Below are 20689 nucleotides of genomic sequence, written 5' to 3'. Positions count from 1 at the left end.
ATACTGATGGTATGGTAAAAGCTTACATTACTAATGTTAGGTTGATTGATGGTGTCAAGGCACAAGTGTGCCAAAAATGACTCTCAACTATTAAATGTTATATTTTGACAGATGATTTAATGTAATGTGCTGCATAGACTTATATTGCAACATATAAAGAAGAGTCAAAATTAACATGTGAAATGCCAGAGATAGAGTTGAACATAGACCTGCTCACTGAGAGGCATCAGCAATAACCCCTGGACCACTGTGCCGTTCCAGTGCTGGCTAATTAAATATGAATTAATGACGGAGTCGCTTCTTAAAAAAGTGTGTAAAATGATTTTTTTGACACTGACAGTGGCATCTCCCATAAACAAAGGCATGGGCCGTAGCATCGGCCGTGGCATTTCCCCTGACAGTGGCATCGGCCGTGGCATCTCCCCTAGAACAGTGGCATCGGCCATGGGATCTAGGGATGCCACCGGAAATGTCTCAAACTAGTTGCCAATGCCACGATTTGAGGCAGCCCCTTCTGGGAGAAAGGGAGAAATAGAGAGAAAAAGAAAAAGAAAAAAAAGAGTGATCAACCTCATAGGTTACATCCGGTCATCACTTCCTGTTTTGCGGCCATGTTCACGGTGGCTGCCTCGTGCGCTGTCGGATCCAAACGGAGATAAAGCCTATTTTCATTCACAGGGTAAGACCTGAAAATAGTGTTTTAAACTGAGATTGAATAATTCTTGATGATGTCAAACACTTGCTGACCGGTGTATTGTTAATATTTAAACTTTATAAAGCAGTGAGACCGGACGATTTCTGCCGACCAGGCGAGGGTAATTGCTGGAACGCTCGTTAATTAATTCGGTGAGTAAAAAAACACCCTGTAACCTGTTCGGTTGGCAGTAATGTACCTATGTGTAACTTGTTTGGTTGATTGTGAAGCGGCTGAAAGTTACGTTAATCGGCGTAGCAGACATAAGAAGGGTGCTAATGGTGCTATAGCTAATGGTGCTGAGACTGGGTTGTGATGCTAATAGGCCATTGACCCGAGTTTAGCAGCTTAGCTTGTTGGTGTCACATCCAAATAATTATTTCAGTGTCGTTATTTACTAAGGAATATTTTTCTAAGCTGTTGTTCACTGCGTATGTTGAAAAAATAAGATATTGGTGAGACTGATGGATGTAAGTGTGTGCTTGTGATACTTAAAGAGGTAAATATTTAGTGCGGTATCTCACTGTTACCGGTGCAAGGAGAGACAATTAAGCACGTTATGCCTTAATGCCTCTAGCTACCATGGGTTTTCCGAATGTAATGCAGTTTTCTACCAAATTAAAGGGTACTGTGCAATATAGATATTTTTAATTTTGAAAAGTGATATTTTCTTTGTTACTAACGTAGCTAAAACTAATTCAGATCTTGAAACAGTTATTAATGTATTAATGTACTTGGATATATATATATATATATTTTTTTTTTTTAAAAAAGAAAGGACTTTGAATGTATTTATAGTTTCGCAACTACAAATTAATACTTTAACTCTTGAACTAAAGATAGATTTGATTTTCGTTGTACAACTAAACCTTTTGAGAACATTATTTAAACCGGTTAATGCAAATGAATATTATTGATTGGTGATAATCAACATGATATATTTGGATCTGCTTTGACCTCTCTTTAGGTCATTTTTTTTCATGTGACTTCATTTGATGAAGTGCCAGCCATTAGGGAGTTTCCAGCTGGGTTCGTGTGAGGTTTCCAGAGGCCTTTATTACCCCCATGCCTTCATAAAGACAATTAGTCTTAAGACCTGTCTTTATTGCTGGTTCAATCTTTGGCCATACAGCTTGTCACACCATGGTCAAAGTGACATGGGATTTGTTATCCTACAAACAAATTGACATGCTTAAGTTTTTGCTACAATAATGTGTTAGTATCCTTAGAAAACACCATATTCTTGTTTCTAAAACAGTTCAGTTAATTCATCTCAATTTTTGTTTGTTTTGAGTCATATGTTACAGTTAAAAAATATTTCTCTGATGTCTGTTAATGCAAAGGGTCTGAGAGACATGACATTTTTTTTTTTTTTTTTTTTTTGCAAGAAACGCATTCCAAGATAGTTGATATCACTTTTTGGTCTAAACAATGTGGATGCAACGTTTATTTCAGCCATGGTACTTCAATATCGGCAGGGGTTACAAAACTTTAAAGGCACTGAATGGAAAACATAAAACACAAATTGGTTAACACACTGGAAATAACATGGACAATTCAACATATATACTCTGATAACGTAATAATAGGTGGTGATCTTAACTTAGTCCATGATGAATTTTATAATTTTCCTACTAGATTTTCTGCAAGTCATCCGAACAACACTTTTATAAACTTCTACAATGACCAAAGCTTAACAGATGCTTGGAGACACTTAAATCTAGCAATATTTTAATTGTCATGGTTCAACTCCAATTATAAATCGACTTGACCACTGGTTAAATGACACCCACTTGCTTTGTTATGATATCAACTCTGATATATCTGCTGCTCCACTTACTGACCATAGTGTTGTATCCATCTATGAAACCTAACAACAGTAGAACTTGTTCAAACAAATGCTTGAAATGTAACTCTAGCTTAATTAAAAATATTTACTGAGTCAAAAGATTAAATCACTAATTACTGAAACTGTGAACTTGGAAGAATTAATAACGCCTGTAAAAAAAAAATGGGAATTCAATGTGGAAATATAATTTATATAAATCATATTGGATCTAGGCACACACATTGATGGGTAAAACTGACATTTAAAACTGAAACTGTATAAAAATATATTTGTGTGCGCGGATGTGTGTGAGACCTATCATGGTGGTATTTAATTAATTTAATTACATGTTTACCAGCAAATTATTAATACAATAAAGGAATAATAATAATTATTACATCGTTATTTATATTATAGTAAGAATAAATGAAGTAAAATGATGTTTTCATTAATAATTTAAGAAGAAAATAAGAAAAGAAATCACAAAACAGACATACAAAACAATAATTATAGTGATAATAATTACTATAACGAACGATAGTGGGAGATAGTGGAGGGAGAGGAGGAAGGATAAGGAAGACAAATCTCCTATGAGACTGATTTATTTACTCATTCTATTTTCATTCATTTTCATGTGGTGTATGGGCCCCCTGCCTAAGGCTCCCCGTACTCTCCATCTTCTGCCCCCTGCCTGTATCCATAAATAATTGTAATGAAAAAAAATCTGTTCTTATCAGTTTAATATCTGATACGTCCTCTATCCGAGGACCATATATTAAGTTGATTTTTGGGGTTGGGAGATGGAGCAAGGCCTTGCTCTCTCCACTCCACGCATCGACCTGGTATTGCAGTACCTCCGGGAACGGTGCCCTGCTCTCCACGTGTCCACAAACAAGGACGGCTTGGTAAGCTCTGCGTACAACTTAGTTGACTCTGGAAGAAGCCGGATGCGCTCGCCTTGTAGGAGTTCTTCAGTGGCTGTATCTTTACACAGAGTTTCTTCGCCGGTTAGCCTGATTATCCAGCCAATGGAAACAAAAGCACGCCATATCTTTATTGTCTACCTCCTCACCAGTGAACAACCACCTATGACACAATTTGAGACCTTGCCATTTTCAGGCTGAACCACATCCATGCTCAACCGCATCACCTTGGTTGGCCTTGGAAAACAACAACAAAAATCTGCGTTTATTGATGACATGCAGTAAATGCAATAAACTGTCCGGCCTCCACAGAAGCTTTAAACTCCTGCTGGTTGGCTTGCCATGTTCTATGTAGGGCGGTGCTGATGCGAAGTTGAGCACTTTTATTGCCTTCAACGAGTAGCACGCGTACACGGAAAATGGACAGCATACACTGCTGCAGCAGCTGAAAAAAGAAGAACTAAATACGAAAGTGAAAAGAGAAACAAATGTTTCCCAAGAGTGACAACCTGGTGAGAGTTGAAGCCGGATGGCTGCAGCAACGACTCTAGCTGCCGGAGCTGCAGGCGGCAGGCCAAGGACACAGCCACAAAGAAGAATCGCCTCTGTGCCTATTCGGACGAAGGAGCCAGAGCCTCACAGGAAAGGTCGAGGCAGCGGCGGCCTGGCCCTCTGGGAGTGGCAGGTGGGAAGGAGCAACAGGGTGGGGATCTCCTCTGTGCACCAGGACAGGATACCAAGAGATCTCCTACAAGAGCTTGCCATGTTCTGTGTAGGGCGGTGCTGATGCGAAGTTGAAAAGTGGGCAGTTTTATTGCCTTCAACAAGTAACACGCGTACACGGAAAATGGACAGCAATACACTGCTGCAGCTGCTGAAAGAAGGTAACTAAATACAAAAGTGAAAAGACAAACAAATGTCTCCCAAGAGTGACAACCTGGTGAGAATTGAAGGGGGTTAAATCTGCCTGGAGTTTACCCACCCAAGTGCCCCCTTAAGATTAGGGATTTGTGGTTCTAATGTCCAGTACTCGTGCATGTGTATCACTGCCACTGATCTACTGCTATCACTGTTATACGGGTAGAGTGGAGAGCGTGATGGATTCCTATGCCGTCGAAGCGGAATGTGCTGAGATTTCAGCACCGCCTGTGAGCAGGTACCACGGCTGGCCACACTGCTTTAAGGACTGCCCGCAGGTCCATGGGCTAGACTCCGAGACCTGTCATGGATAGTGGCGCATGAGATCCTCCCGGTCAGGTCCGTCATGCACTCCCGGGCATGGCAAGAGAATCAACCTGCCCCCGACCTGGTTGTGGCGCACCTGAGTCGGAGAGGCACTTGCTCTGGGAGTGCAGTGCTGCCAAAGACCTGTGGGCAATTCAATTCAATTCAATTCAGTTTTATTTATATAGCGCCAATAACAATACAAATCGTCTCAAGACGCTTCACAAAAACCAGCCTGCAACCTCCAGAGCAAGCCTGAGGGCGAAGGTGGCAAGGAAAAACTCCCTTTTAACAGGAAGAAACCTTGAGCAGAACCCAGCTCATATGGAGGGACCCATCTGCCGAAGGCCAGCCGGTTAGAAACAGAGAAGATAAAGAGAAAAGAAGAGCAGGAGAAACAAGATAAACAAACTTCTGTCATAGATACATACATCAAGCGGAGATCAGAGATGCTATTTTCAGATTATGTGACATTTTTGCTCAAACATAGGGAAATGTAGATGGCTTCGTAATAGTGTTGCCCCCCAAATAACAGTAAAATAAGAACAAAGCAGAACAAGGTCAACTGAACATAGTAAAAAACAGACCTCCAAACTGGGAGGATATAGCTCCTCACTGAGACCTCACTGATGGGGCCCTATGCATAGGGTGGCTAGGGCTAACCCTACCATCAATGTTCCCTCTAAGCTGCGCGCTTGCGCAATCGCGCCTTGCTTGCACATTCTCAGCGCACAAGAAAATCTATGCAGCGCATAAAATAAAATTCAACATAAACGTATTAATTAATATCTAATATTGGACCTAATCTAATCTAATTAATTAGACCAATAATATTGTTTTCTGTACCATTTTGCAACGTAACTCAGTGAGTGACAGGTGTCCATTCAATGGTACCATACAGTTCACTTACGCTACACAGCCAATCATAGCCTTGACCAGACCTGGGAATTTTACGGCCCGCGGGCCACATACGGCCCTTTGGGCATTCCCGTCCGGCCCGCGGTACGTCAGTCATGAGCACAGATGAACTGTGCATGCAATACGACTGTGTTGCTTTTATTTTGAGCCATGATGTGTTATTTACGTCATGATGCTGTTAGTTCGTCAACAACAAAAAAAGTAAGATTGAAACAGCTTCTTGCCATCTATTAACCCTCAAAAGCCTGAACGGATCGCTGGCATCCGTCAAAGCGGCCGATTTTGAATTACCATAAGTCACAGTGGTTTGCGGTATTGATATATTCATTGTGAGTGAACACTGGTTAGTTGTGCTTTTGCCTGGAAGACCTTCGTGACATCTCAAGGATATAACTAACTTTGTTTTTACCAATAAATTCCTCCAGACAAGTCTCTTGCTGGGGCTCCGCGATCGTTGCTCTCCAACCTGCAGCTGACGGCAGCGGTGGTTCATCATTACCGTAATGGCAGCGTTTTTTCTAGAAAGCGCAACTTGAATATTATCCATCGGTGATTACGGTAATTCATCTACAGCAAGCTTCTCTTTGTGGGCAGACGGACATTCAGGTCTTAAAGGGTTAAACATTTATTGAGATTTATTGAGATACAGAAAATAATTCATGTAGCTACATGGTCCACCGAAGTTTTCCATAGAGGACAAAGTTTCCAACATTCCAATGCGTTATATCCAAAACTACAGATGGATTGTGTTTCATTTTCCTCTTCAACCTACACCAATACTCTATTTACAGAATATTGTCATGTTTCTGATTACCAGTAGCAGCTTATCAACATATATAATTTACTGCTTTTTACAATGGGAGAAAATTAATATTGAGCAGAATAATGTTCAAATTCTCGTTTGGTTTGGCCTCCAACACAGTTCAGATTTTTCATGCGGCCCCCTGTAGAAATTAATTGCCCAGCCCTGAAATAGAAGAACAAGCAGTGAAACTGGGTGAGATTTTTTCTTTTTCGAGTGAGAAAGGTTTCTACTCTGTAAATGTTGCTCACAGTGGTCCTCGGTGTGCTCAGGGAGCTTGTGTGTATGCCCAGACACATGAAAAATTAGAAGGAACATTGCCTACCATTGTAAAGTCCAACTTATGCTATTGAAAATTTGGTCGTCACTCCCAGACAGACATTTATTGACAGAAAGCCTCAATAGAGTCTGACTTTAAGTCAAATAACTAGACTAGACCCTAGCAGCTCTCCCAGGCGTGCTCCCCAGTCAGTCTCCCCCTCCTCTCCTTCTGCTTCTCCAAAAATACGGATGTTATTGTGTCTGGAGCATGACTCTAGGTTGTTTCATTTATATTGCAGGGCTTTTTGTTTTGTTTCAAGCAAGAGCTCAAGGCCTCGGTCGTTTCAGCGGCCCATCTCTCCACTGTTTCCACCCTGGACTCTGCTTCTTCCACCTGGTCCGATAGGTTGCGTATTTCTGCTGCGAACACATCCAGTTTACAGTTGATTTCTTGTCTGAGATGGGTGATTTCTTGTCGCATTGTGTTGTTATCGCCTTTTAGGTCTGTTTTGAGATCGTTAAGCGCCTTAATTATGTCTGCGGGCGCCATGGCGACTTGGTCCACTTTGCTGACGTTGTCTCTGGCTGCCATCGTGTTTTTCTGTTTTATAGGCTCTCTTTTGTCGGCTCTCTGGATCTTCTAAGTGATCTTCCCCCATCCATTTATCTTTTTTTGTAAAACAACCAATACTGAGTTTTGAGTTAGTTTGGGTGTAAATTGCGGTTTGTCTGGGTGAGCGATCTCACCGTGCGTCTGCCTACCCCATGTGCAAACCGCATTATGTGATGTGAACATTTAATTTAGAAGAAAATTTAATGATATTTAGGACATTTAGGACACAGTAATGTTGAGCTGAACATTTTAAAACCTGAACACATCCGAATGATCACTAATCATTTCATCTTTTATTTTTTATTCAGGTTGTGGAGCTGCAGTTTGTCAGAGATCAGCTGTGATTCTCTGGGACCAGCTCTGAAGTCCAACCCCTCCCATCTGAAACATCTGAACCTGAAAAACAACATCCTGGAGGATTCAGGAGTGAAGCAGCTGTGTGGTTTTCTGGAGAGTCCAGACTGTAGACTGGAGACTCTGGAGTGAGTTCACTGACTGTTACTGTTGTAGATCTGATATGTTTAATCACCAGCTGAATCTCATTCATGTTGCTCCATTAATCCGTAAATGTCCTTTAGTTCAAGGCGAGTGTTTGTAGCAGAAACTGGAGAGAACGTCTACTGTTAGTTGTTGTTATTTATTCTGAATATGCATCAACATAAGGTTTCCTGATAACCATTAAAGAAAGTCTCTACACAACACAACAGAACACCTGAGGAAGGAAACAACAAGAGAACATAGAAAAAAGAAATGAACGACACATACACACACTTTATTTATACATTTTTCATTCATAAAAAATGAAACAGAAAGTGCTTCACATTAACTTATCTTCTCTTAAACTGGTTGATGTGTGGACTTTGCTTGAGTTCCTCACTGAGATTTGTTTGACTCCATTAACAGACGAGCAGAAACTCTGCAAGGTTGTTGATATGTTTAAGAAGTTTTGAAGTTATGTTCCCTCTTCACTGATAACCTCAGCACGTGGGTCAGCTGCTCTACTCACTGAGCTAAACATTTGCCCGCACTCTTGCCAAATATGATGGCAAAAAGCAGAACTACCACAAAGTTGTCAAATACAATAAAATTGAAAAGGACACTTTTGACCTTATCAGGGCATGAAGCTTAAAGGCTGTTAGGACACAGTAATGTTGAGCTGAACATTTAAAACCTCAACACATCTCATCGAATTATTCATCATTTTGTCTCAATCTTTTATTCTTTATTCAGGTTGAGTTACTGCAGTTTGTCTAAGATCAGCTGTGATTCTCTGGGACCAGCTCTGAAGTCCAACCCCTCCCATCTGAAACATCTGAACCTGAGTGGAAACAAGATGGAGGATTCAGGAGTGAAGCAGCTGTGTGGTTTTCTGGACAGTCCAGACTGTAGACTGGAGACTCTGGAGTGAGTTCACTGTCTGTTACTGTTGTAGATCTGATATGTTTAATCACCAACTGAATCTAATTCACATTGCTCCATTAATTTGTACATGTCCTTTAGTTCAAGACGAGTGTTTGTAGCAGAAACTGGAGAGAACGTCTACTCTTAGTTGTTATTTATTCTGAATTCAATATGAATGGTTGGTTATGTCTCACATAAAGATGGAAGAATGTACCTTGTATGAAGAGGGTGGCATCTTCTTGGGAGGGACTTAGATTTGAGGCTGTCCCCACAGGGACGCCCTCCAACACAGGCCTCTGTTCAGTTCTAAGGTCTATCCTCTGCTAGGGGGAGGTCAACAGGTAGTGACCCAACAGCCGCTTTGCTTGTTTCTTTGTGTTTTTTTGTTTGTTTTTTACTGTTGTAAGTACAGGCAATGTAGCAGGTACAATGTACACTCGAGCACAGTATTTGTTGGGGCACTTACCATCCTGCAGAATATTCTTATAGATTGCATTTCCATCATTTTATTCACATCTGCCATCAGGTTCACTTGTAGTTTCAGCTGTTTTATAACCAGAGTACAACTAGACTATGTTTTCAGATGTTAATGAACTATTTGGATTGTAATTGTAATGTTTCAGCGGAGTAGTGAGTGTGTGTTTGTGCAATACTTACGTGATCAGGGGAACTTAATACGTTGCCACGTTTTCTCTCTTTGTTTTATGGCAGTGGTGGTGTTTCCTTTCTTTTTAATTTGATCTTTTACTTCTTCATAGTCCTTCATAACTATGTCCTGCTCCGATGGGGAGACGAACGATGCTCTCGTTGCCATGGTGAATCAGTGAATCCGTGATCCATTACGGGGTCTACATGAGGAGCCGTGTGTGCGCTCTGATCCAAGACTAGTTAAACCTGGCTTGATGAATCCGTGTCCGCTCATCCTGGCTTGATGTTTGTGCAATCGAATAAGCCTGGACGCTCTTGTTTAGGATTCATTTACTTTAGACTTAGTCACTTCCTGTTGTGCAATGGGTCCCTGATTAGTACCAAACTAATTCTCCACACAACATAACACTGCTTCTCGAACCTTTGAACTGTACATGTTTGATGTGTGTTTCCATCTCAGCCTGTCATCTACTGTAACCCCTACAAACCTTCTTTCATGCACCCTTTCACTTTCAGCTTCAATGAAGCTTAAAAGCTGTTCGGACACAGTAATGTTGAGCTGAACCTTTAAAACCTCAACACATCTCATTGAATTATTCATCATTTCATCTCCATCTTTTATTCTTTATTCAGGTTGAGTTACTGCACTTTGTCAGAGATCAGCTGTGATTCTCTGGGACCAGCTCTGAACTCCAACCCCTCCCATCTGAAACATATGGACCTGAGACTCAACAACCTGAATTATTCAGATGTGAAGCAGCTTCTTGAACTTGTGGAGGGTCCAGACTATAAACTGGAGACTCTGGAGTGAGTAGTGGGTTTCCCTCAGTCCATGCTGCTTTCATCAGTATCTTCCTAAACACAGTTTGTGTATCAAAGGTGTCAAAGGTCCGGTGTTTCCTGTGAACCTGCAGCTTCTCAGTGAAGCTGTGAGAGGATAATGGAAACAGGCTTGAAGATTGGACACAAAGACAGAGAGAGAGGGACAACAGTCAGCCAATCAGATGAGCCAGAAGCCTGTTGTGATCATGTGTTTGAGTTGATGTGAAGACGACTGTTGTTGTTGTTGTGTTGATGTATGCAGGAAATAAAGCTGGATTCCAGCTGACAGCCTTCCAAGATGTATAGAGACAGTGGTGGTCATTCATCACATCTGATCAACAACTGATCACAGCTCTGAGATCAGTCTCACTGAATCCTGCGCATCACAGAACCAGCATTACATTTAGTAACCATGAGTTTCTTAGTCAGCTGATCTTTGTTACCAAAGCAATAAGTCCATCACTTAAGTGTACTCTCAGCAGTTTCTTAATGAAATCTGCAGAAGAAACAAACTTGATGCTGCAGGTCTGTGTGTGTTCACTCCAACACATTAACATGAAGCTGAAAGGAAGCTGGCTGAGCCCCACAGCTGCTCCACTGCTGCTCTGAACAGGACTCAAGTTCCTGCTGCTCTTTCTACTGGATGTGATGGTGAAGGGAGTCTCTGGAAACACTCCTTCACCTCCTCTCTTCTTTCTCCTCCTCTCTACAGGTGGAGGTGGTGATAAAGAAGAGTGTGTGTGTTGTGAGAGGATGAGCTGTCTCCTGATGATCCAGAGGTTGAGGCAAACTTTGAATGGACCATGTTACTGGGAGGTGGAGAGGAGAGCTTCATCCACACGGTCTCCATTGAAGACCATCAACAGAGCTGCACTTCAACGCTTCACAGAGCTCCAACAAATCAAATCCAGTCCCTCATGAATGATTCACCGACATGTCAACCTGCCAGCATCAACAGTCCTTCCTGATGTTGTGGAGGCGTTTGTTCCATGTCTTCTCTCCCCTCACCACCTCGTAGCCATTAGTGATCAATAAATTGACCTTTGTTTACAACAACACGTCTCAGGTAGAAGATACAACAAACTCCTCTAATATAATTTAAATTCCATGTTGATGAGCGACAGCTAACAGCCACAGCAGAAACCAAACTGTTAACCTAAGCAGCCTTCCACCAACTCCTCACTCCCAAATCACTGTACAGTTACAACAATAAACCATCAAACACACAACAATGGTCCACCGAGGCTACAAAACAACAAAAGTAGCATTAACAGCCTCACACACATGCTCCCACTCACTTTTCTTTCTTTTTGTGTTTATGCCTGATGACAGGCTACCAAATAGAATATCTGTGTGTCTCTACTTGATTTAATAACACTTCGACCTCAGACTCGGTGAAGTTCCTCTTTTATGCTTTACTTATACTGAATCATCTGATTATACAGAGTGGGGAATCTGTGATGTAGGCCCTATTGAAATTTAATTTGCATATTTAAATTGTGGCATGGACAGGGAGGAGTTTGGCACTCCTACATGTGCGCTCTATTCCACGTTGACTGGGATGTACAAAGGAAAGGTGGTTGGATCCATGCGAACACACACTTTGATACGTCTGATTTTAGTTTGCGGGCTTGTTATTCCAACGCAGAAGAACGCCAACACTCAGCTGATCACAAGCTATCTCTTCTCTGGGCTGCCGTCTGGGTGTCAGCTTCCTCATCTCTGTCCGACTGTGCCTGCAGGTCCAGCACGCTACTGCGTTTAAAAGGGGAAAGTGATTAGTCAACTAGCTACAGGTGTGCCTGGCGCTGCTCTCCTGAGCCCTCCCCACACCTCTCCCCCACCCCCACATGCCTCCACCGCCTGACGTAGGCCGGCCAGCCCACTCCCTCAACCGTCCCAATGAAAGCGGGAAAGGAAGTCGGCCTCCGCCATCTGCGCCCCCAGCCTATGGATCACCTTGAACTTGAATAGCTTTAAAGCCAGATACCAACGGGCAAACGGAAGTGTAACAAATTGGTACAAACTACACGGACTGGAAAAGGCCGTTTTCTTCTTAGACTCCGGAGACAAGGGAATCTGCCAGTAGCCCTTCGTCAAATCCAGTGTCGAGCCTCGCCCAGGCGATCCAGGAGCTCATCGACTCGGGGCATTGAATAGGTGTCAAACTGTGAAACATCATTCACCTTGGATAGTCCAAACAGAACCGGATAGACCCATCTTTCTTGACCACAAGAATGATGGGGCTACACCAGGCACTGTTGAACTCTTCTATTACACCCAATAGTGAATGCACCGTCATGCCTGTGTGAGTGTCCACATGGTGTTGAATAAGGCTTGTGCGTCCTGGCAGTGGGGAGAACACATCAGCATAACGCTGTTGTAACTTGGTTATATCTGCTCTCTGGGACAGCGAGAGATGGTTTTCACAAAGGAGCGAGGCAGGATTGGCCAGTTTGGTACCTCAGGCCCCAACTCATCTTTCTCTGCAATCGCCATCACCGGGGAAACAGACTTGGCCTCTCTCGAAGCTTTAAGGTTATTGAGTTAATAAATCTGTGTAGCCCCTCCCATGTCAGATCCCACAAGCTCATAATCAACGTCACCCACTCGTCATGTGACCACAAAGGGACCTTGCCACTTGGCGAGTAATTTGGAGTTGGAAGATGGGAGCAATTCAAGCAATTGATCTCCTTGTCTTAACTTAGATCCTCTGTTGTACACCCGCTGATGACGTTCCTGGGCCCGGAGCAAATTCTCACGTGACAACTCTCCTAGTGTGTGGAGTTTTGCTCTCAGTTCCAAGACGTATTGAACTTGGTTTTTACTGGGGCTTGGACCTTCCTCCCAGCTTTCTCTAACCTGGTCCAAAACCCTGCATGGTTTCCTGCCAAACAGCAGTTCAAAGGGAGAAAATCCAGTGGAGGCCTGGGGTACCTCACATACTGCAAACAACAGAGGATGTAGCCATTTATCCCAATTATGACTATCATCGTGCACAAACTTACGGATCATGGACTTCAAAGTCGTATTTAGGCGCTCAACGAGGCCGTCGGTTTGGGGGTGGTAAACACTGGTTTGAATAGACTTGCCACACAATAATCAGTTCAGTTCTCTCAGTGTTCGCGACATAAATTGGGTGCCTTGATCAGTCAGAATCTCTTTAGGGATCCCAACTCGGGAAATGACTTGAAACAGTGCCGGCACCACACTCTTTGCAGAAATGGTGCACAGCGGCACTGCCTCTGGATATCGGGTTGCGTAATCCACAACAACAAACACAAAGTGATGTGTGCTCCGGTGAAATGGCCCGATGAGGTCTATCCCAGTACACTCAAATGGGACCTCAATCAATGGTAATGGGCACAAAGGCGCTCTCGGGATGGCCGGTTGGTAAACCAACTGGCAATCAGGGCGGGATGCACACCAGCGGAGTACGTCTGCCCGGATGCCTGACCAACAGAATCGGGCCATAACACGGTTCGGTGTCTTATCACACCCCATATGTCCAGCCATCGGGTTATAATGACCCGCCTGGAAAACCATTTCCCGGCGGCTTTTTTGGTACCAACAACTGGGTAATTAGTCTGAGTGTCACGACTCATTCGATATAATCGGTCCCTGTGCAATGAAAAGTGTGGATATGTTAACGCTGCATCAGGGTGCACCATCAATTTTTATCACTTGGTCCAAGTGCAACGCTTAGACTATCATCACGAGACTGCTCGAGTGGAAAGTTTTCCATGGAATCAAACACAGGGACCTGCGGAGCCTCCTGTGGAGGCGCCGCCGGCTCCCCCTCCCTGTCTGCAGTGTCGGACAACCTCGCGTCATCACTGAGCACAGAACACATATCACATGTCCCTGTCGGCCGTGAACGCACCCCTACACACTGCCCCACCACCAGTTTATCAAACCCCTGCCAATCAGTACCCAGAATAATCGGGTACGCCAAGCGGGAACTAACCGCCGCCTTTACACTATGCTTTTTGCCCTTATATCGAATTTCTGCTGGTACTACAGGGTATCTATCAACCTAATTTTTGACTGTAATGCGTTACTTTACTTCATTACCCAAAAAGGAATATCATTACAGTAATCCGTTACTTTGTGACTCAGTCATTTCTTTAAAAAGTGCATTTTCACCTTTTACAGTGTATTTCATCGTTGCTGTATTGTAATATTTGACTGTGTGTCTCCTTGTTACAATGTTTTACAGTCTGTCTTGTTTTCACAGGTCTCCTCGTTATCACCATATTTTCATGTTTTAAAGTGTGTTCTTATTGGTAATTTCTTAACTGTATATCTTTTAGTAGTCGTTTTTACAGTGTGTCTCCTGGTCATCATTTTTAAAAGTGAATCTCGTGTTTTCATTTTTACAGTGTAATTCATCTCATTTTATACAGTGCATCTCTTTGTCGCCATGTGTACATCCTGGTAGTCTATTTCCTCATAGTGGTAATTTTTCCACAGTGTTGAATGCCTTGTTTCTGACAACTTCTGTGCTGGAGTTAACATTGAAGAGTTCTGGGATTCTGTTCAGCTGGAGATTATTTCTCATGGTGTTATCCAAAGCATGTACATGTTCTCAGATTTATCTTAAGTTGATTTAATTATCAGTTAATGCAATTTACAATATTTCTAATATCTTGGTATGGTTTACTTTTCACAGGTCGTGCAAAGAACATTTTCACTGTAAATCCTAGTTTTGAATACTGAGCTCCGTGGACCACAAGGAATCTGCTGAGATGGTGTTAAACAGAGTTTGAAAGAGTTCTCCAGTCCAGAGGACCAGCTTGTGGATGAGCTCATGAAGTAAAATGTACAGTTGTTATGAATGTATTGTGAAGGGAATCCAACACTCTAATCACCACCAAAGACCTGTCATCCCACTGTTTATTTACGAAAAATAATTCAGTATTTGTGGGGGTTTATGTAAAAAATAAAAACGTAAAAAAAAAAAAAAAAAAATTTAAACTTGAAAGCTCTTGAATGAAGTTGTTTAAGTGACTCATGAAAATATTGATGTATGAGAATTTTACGGCAGTTTCTCGATGCGTGTATATTTTTGCCACAAGGGTGTCCGAAGGGTGCAAAATGCATCACAAGAGTATAAATGACATGTGAGAGTAAAAGATTTGGCTAAAAAGAAGAATTCCTGCAGAAATTCAAGCCACAAGCTGAAACACAGCCAAAATGATCACTAAATGAAAAAAAAGAAGAAGTTGAAACAATGTAAATGAAGGAAAAAACAAAAAACAAAACAAAAATGCCTGAGGAGGACATAAGGGTTCAAAAATAGCTAAGCGTTTCCAGGTACACTGTTGGTGAGTCACATTTGAAGTGTCAATCAAACACTTGTTGATGTCATGTTATCACATGATTTAGTATTAATTAAATTAATTATATATAAGGTCCATGATTTCACTGAAACAAGTCAAACCGATGTGTACAAGTCAATTTCAGATGACTGTTCATCCATAACTTACATAGATTTCAATATAAATGCCAAGAAAATGTTTTGACTAGCATAATCATAAACAGACACACAAAACAGACGGATTATTATGTACAGATGTACATAGAATGTGCCATAGAATGTTTTCCTTCATGATGTCATAGAATTCTGTCCTTTCATCAAATCTTTTCCTTTGGCCATGATGGCATAGAATCTTTGCCTTTGATCTTACTGAAAGTTTGTTTTATACAAGCCTCTGTGGATCTGTACATTCTTTAGTGCTTCTCAGAGTTACAAATTGACTGCAAGCAAGACAACGAACACACTTGAATAGAGCATGGTTCATTGATTTTCGTCCAAAGTTTTACAAAACATTTCCCAAATAACAAGCATCAATGGCAGCCAAAAATAAACAGCAAAAGAGCTGAATATCTCAGTAGGGAGCACTCTGGGAAATTGCCTGAAAGTGCAATCTTTCCTCAGAGAGGGCGGCTTTGAATTTGTTAACAAATGCTGCAAAAACCAACGAGAAAGTCGGCGTCAAAGTCAACAAGAGTCGTCCGGCAATTTTCAGACAGGCAAAAGTTGAAATTAATATGCTGAAATTGACATGCTGAAACAGCTGCGACGTCTGGATCCAGACGCCTGCCATTTTGTACTTATTGGCAGTGATGGGAATAACTGTTAAGGCGGGAGGCGCAAAGCTTTTTTTTTTTTTTTTTGGCAGGGAGAGGAGGGAGGGGCGACACAAACGCATAGGTCATGATGATTGGTTAAGGTGCAGTAGGCTTTCACGATAAGCCAATCTCAGGCAGTGTTTAGTTTATACACAAATCACACACACAACCTGGTTGGACCGGGTCGCCGTGTTTTTTTCTCTGATTCATATCTACCTGTTACATTCTGACTACTTCCTGACAGACTGTATCATTGTAGAAGCTTCAGCTCAAAAACAAGTTTCGATCGTCTCTCATAAAGACTGATCTCTGAAGGGCGAAGATCGTTTATATTTTTCTTTTTTTTCAAGCAAACAAAACGTGTTACACGATCGTTAATGGAAGCGCATAGGTGAATGGCGACTATTTATTTCCAGTTTGTACAGCGATCATATCGGGCTCTGTGCAGGATACAGTGATTTATTCTAATATCAGCAGCCTTTTGAAAGAGCAAGGATTTGAGCGGTCCAATCTTCAGGTCATCAACAAACTGCAACTTTATCTGCAATGTACGCGATGACGTATGAGGGAGGAAAAAACAGACACGCAGCTCTCACAGAGGGAGGTCGGACCCTGGATTTTTGCCTGTGTGAAAGCAGTATGTCTACCAGTTGGGGTCTGAGGGGCAATAAATATTAAAAGTTCTGTCTAAGTGTGTGTCTATACAATTCTATATGCAACTGGCTTGTGAAACCGGCTAAAATAAAAATCTAATTATTAGACATATTTAAACTTAAAAAACAGAAGTGTAACGCAAAAGTTACTTTCCCTGGTAACTAGTTACTTTTATAGTGAAGTAATTCAATTACTAACTCATTTAATTTTTGGAACAAGTAACTAGTAACTATAAATAATTACTTTTTAAAAGTAACATGCCCAACACTGCTTAGTCTGCAGCCTTTCTGCTGGCAGATTACAGAACCAAGAAAAACTGAGCCTAGGGTTGAAGGTTGAACTAAAGCTGAAGCTAGGCCGGCTCAGGCCTGGTTAGTACTTGGATGAATACCAGGTGCTATAAGCTTTTCATTTTCATCAGGACACATGGTAACATTTACATCATCAAAATATATGCAATGATGATTTTGACCACTTATATATACTGCTTTTGTGACAGACCCTTTGGCTTACGGCCATACCACCCTGAACACGTCTGATCTCGAAAACTAAGCAGGGTCGGGCCTGGTTAGTACTTGGATGGGAGACCCCCTAGGAATACCAGGTGCTGTAAGCTTTTCATTTTCATCAGGAGACATGGTAACATCTCCATCATCAAAATACATGCAATGATGATTTTGACCACTTATATACACTGCTTTTGTGACAATTAACATTGATTACGGCCATACCACCCTGAACACGCCCGATACGGGGAGTGGTGATCGTGAGTGTCGCGAGTTTCGTATCGCACAGCGACGGTTTGACTTCTCCTTTGTTATAATTTCTTTCTTCGGTTGGAATCAGAAGATAGTTGTTTTGTTTGATTTATTGGCTTATTGCCCCCAATAATTTCCCCGACGGCTCTCGGGCTGTTCGGGGGACTGTTTCTTTCCCCGCATAAGTTTATGAAGATGAATCGAGGGGAGGAAGAGACAATGAATGCTGTGGAGCGAGGAATGGCTGTCAGAAAAAAAAAAGTTCGAGAGGGAGCTGACGGTGGAAGTGGAGGTGGAAGATACCTGGATATGTGATCCATGATTGACAGGTTCAAGTGTGCAGAGAGTGCATCAAGCCGGGACACATCTTCAGAGAATGTTCGGAGTACAAGTGTTTCAGGTGCGGAGAGAGTGGCCACTACGCACGAGAGTGCGTGGAGAGGAGAAGGACGGAGGAGGAGATGGATGAGGAAGTGGAGAAGGAGAACGGACGCGACAACCACGACGGAGAAGGAGACCATGGTCAAACAGAGGACCTAGATAAGGGTGAGGAGGACATGGGGATCGAGGAAGAGGAGGATCCGAAAACTGGTGGAAAGGATGTCGGTGGAGCGGAGAACGCGAACAAAGTTAGCGAGGACAACAAGAACGCAAATGGAGAGTATTGAGGAGGAATTTTAGCCCTGCTTTCCTCTCCTCTCCGGGTCCGTTGATGTGAGGAATAAAGAGACGAGAGAATGACGTCCAGTACGAGTATTTATTCACAGTCTGCAGAGTGTGGAGACCACAGTACATACAAAGATATGAGTCTGGATCTGAGTTGCCTTCGCGGGAGCAGTTCTTTTCTGTTCCTACAGTCTAGGGTGTTTGTCTACTTCCTGATTGGCTCATCTACTTCTCCTCTTTGACACACTTTCTCTGTTAGATTGTGGTCCGGCGCGTCCTGCTCCCCCCGCGAGACATCTTCAGAGAATACATTGTGACCTTTAAGTACAGGTTGTTCTCAATACAATCATATCATTCGGCCTTCAGTGTTTTCCACTTCTGCACGCAGTACATGTTCAGTGTATTCTGTTTCCAGTGATTATGTCCCATATATTGCATAGTGAATCACTTATAGTAATTAAACCTGATTATTAAGGCACTCATAAGCACGCATACATTTTACTGTTCCCACAAGAGGGTGGAGAGGAACCGAACGCTGCTGTCGAACAAGGAAAGGAGAATGCAGAAAAGGATCGAGGACGGTTGAATGGACATGGAAGAGGGGAAGAGAACGGACAATCGGAGTTGAGAAGGACCTTTCAGCGATTCTCAGCAAAGTGGCGGAGAGGCAGAGAAGGACAATGAAAGAGAGGAGCGAAAAGGACCGAAGTCTGGTATGTGATTGTAAATTGTTGGTTTAAATGTGTACTTTTTGGTTTCTATTTATATTTAATTTTACTCTCATGGCCACAATAACCTCTGTCAACGCAAATGGACTAAGAAATAAATGAAAAGTAAGAGTTATTATTTGCATACCGTAGCGATATTATATGTATACAAGAAACTAATTGGGACGAGGAGATAGTTAAAGAAGTGAGAGAGGAATGGAGGGGATCTATATATTACAATAACACAGCTAGAAATGCAAGGGGGTAGCAATTATGATTAAAAAGGATGTTGTAGAAGACATAAAAGAGGTGTATAAAGATAAGACAGTGAGAATTTTGGTGATAGAATTTAAATATAGAGAAATAGAATTCAGATTAATAAATATATACGTTTCAAATATGGAAAAAGATAAGTAAGTGCTGCATTATTAGAGAACTTAAAAATATAATTGCGGGGAAGTGTATTATAGTTGGGGATTTCAATATAAAATGCAGTCGTTTAGATGTATTTAAGGGAGTTGAATTTAGGTGGGAAAGATCGAGAAATATGCTGTCCAAGCTAATGAAGGAAAAGGGGCTCATAGATGCATGGAGAGAAGAGAATCCGGAGAAGAGAGAATACACAAGGAGGCAGATGAGAGATGGGGTTTTAAAACAAAGTAGAATAGATTTGGTGTTGGTGCAATGTGGGATTATTGGGTACATCGACAAAATAAGGCATCAAAGAAATAGCTTCAGTGATCATGATGGGGTCATGTTTCGAATTAAGGTGGAGAAAGAAGAGGTAGGAGGAGGGATGTGGATATTAAACACAGTATTTATTCAAGAGGATGAGTATAACATACAGATCACGGATTAGTTAGAGAGAATAGGAGAAAAGAAGTGTATAAAGAAAATGACAGGCTAGACGATAGCATAGGGGAACGATGGGAGAAGATGAAAAATGTAATTAAACAAATTAGTATTAGATATAGTAAGAAAAGAAAAGGGAAAATGATGAAGGAGGAAAAGGCTCTGAAACTAAAAATTTAGGGCCGAGTTAAGTAGAGCAGACAACGAGGAGGGTTATAATATAAACAATTACATAGAGGTAAAGATGAAGTTAGAGAGGTTTGAGAGGGAGAAATGTAGAGGAGCGATTCTAAGAAGTAAGAAGCAAAATATGCATTAGAAGGTGAAAGGTGTACAGGGTATTTTTTTAGGGTTAGAGAAAAGAAAATAGAATGGGACATACATAAAGGAAATTAATGACAAAAATGGAGAGAAGATAGTTGATTATGTGGAGATTCTGGAGAGGGTACAAGAATTTTATGGGGAACTCTATAAGAAAGGGGACATAGATCAAGGAAGCATAGATGAAGTGATGGAAAGTGTAGAAAAGAAACTGAGTGAAGAGGATTGGGAATGGTGTGATAGAGAAATAAATGAGAAGGAGGTGATAGAGGCCATAGGAGGATTGAAAAGTGGAAAGAGTCCAGGAAGTGATGGGATAGGGATCGAATGGTACAAATAAATAATATATAAATAAATAATGCTGTGAGTGCAATGTGTGACGTATGTAAAAGTGGCCATGAGAGCTTTTTACATTATTTTTTGGATTGTTTTGAGTTAGTTGATTTCTTTGATTTCCTGAAA

General features: G+C 41.8%; 1 protein-coding gene and 2 pseudogenes across 1 annotated transcript in view; 2 read left to right on the top strand and 1 right to left on the bottom strand.

Moving 5' to 3' along the window:
* LOC125001199 (NLR family CARD domain-containing protein 3-like) overlaps positions 1-20689 on the bottom strand; it is a 283132-nt gene that overhangs the window by 31582 nt on the left and 230861 nt on the right. The window lies entirely within an intron of this gene.
* Positions 3226-3398, top strand: LOC125003095 (annotated as a pseudogene).
* Positions 17431-17539, top strand: LOC125002307 (annotated as a pseudogene).

Source organism: Mugil cephalus, chromosome 23, assembly GCF_022458985.1.
Source record: "Mugil cephalus isolate CIBA_MC_2020 chromosome 23, CIBA_Mcephalus_1.1, whole genome shotgun sequence".
Lineage (NCBI taxonomy): Eukaryota > Metazoa > Chordata > Actinopteri > Mugiliformes > Mugilidae > Mugil > Mugil cephalus.
The sequence above is the reverse complement of the archived record's forward strand: the minus strand, read 5'-3'. Positions and strand labels throughout refer to the sequence as shown.